Source organism: Myotis brandtii, unplaced genomic scaffold (genome assembly GCF_000412655.1).
Source record: "Myotis brandtii unplaced genomic scaffold, ASM41265v1 scaffold115, whole genome shotgun sequence".
Lineage (NCBI taxonomy): Eukaryota > Metazoa > Chordata > Mammalia > Chiroptera > Vespertilionidae > Myotis > Myotis brandtii.
In genome coordinates, this window is record NW_005353967.1 from 13,551,110 (window position 1) to 13,551,824 (window position 715).

At 45.5% G+C, this 715-nt stretch overlaps 1 pseudogene; it reads left to right on the plus strand.

Annotated features, from left to right (window-relative positions):
* The first annotated feature begins 245 nt into the window (after positions 1-245).
* LOC102243501 lies at positions 246-485 on the plus strand (annotated as a pseudogene).
* Positions 486-715: the final 230 nt, after the last annotated feature.

The window sequence follows — 715 nt, forward strand, 5'->3', positions numbered from 1 at the left end:
ACAAACAAACTCTAGGAATTTAGGTAGTTCCCTCTGAGTGTTCAATAGCCTCAGCCATTTCCAGATTGGTTTGAGGCTCTTACCCCTCCTCCCTGGGAAACCTTTAACTGCATCACACCCTCAAGTAGTTTATAAGTGCACCAGCACCTAAAAGCAGAAGTAGAGATGGAGGAGATGGAGGAATCTTTGCTGAGGGTCACTTTTAGCAGTGAGCTGCTTCTGGCATGTCTTTAGGAGTCAGAAACATGGCAGAAGATATCAAGACCAAAGTCAAGAACTACCAACCTGCCCCTTTTGACAGCCATTTCCCCAGCCAGAACCAGACCAGGAACTGTAGGCAGACCTACCTGGTCTTCCACCACTGTGAGAAGGCAATGACCATGTGCAAATGATACCAGTGTTCATACAAGTCCCTCTGCCCCATATCCTGGATGTCAGCCTAGGACAACCACCGGGCAGAAGGCATGTTTCCTGGGAAGATCTGAAATGTCTCCACCCCACCGTCCTTCTGTCCTCTGTCCTTCTCCCAGAGAGGTGAAGGGCGACATGGGTACATCTCACCCTGGGATCCTGAAATATGGCTTAACTAATAAAAAATACTTGTTGGAAAGGTGTAAAAATAAAGTAGAAATGGAAGACAATAAAAAGGAAAGATCTTTCTGGTAAATTCCTTTAATTCTGAGTTCTTTCCTTAGAAGATGCAAGGTTGTAGAAA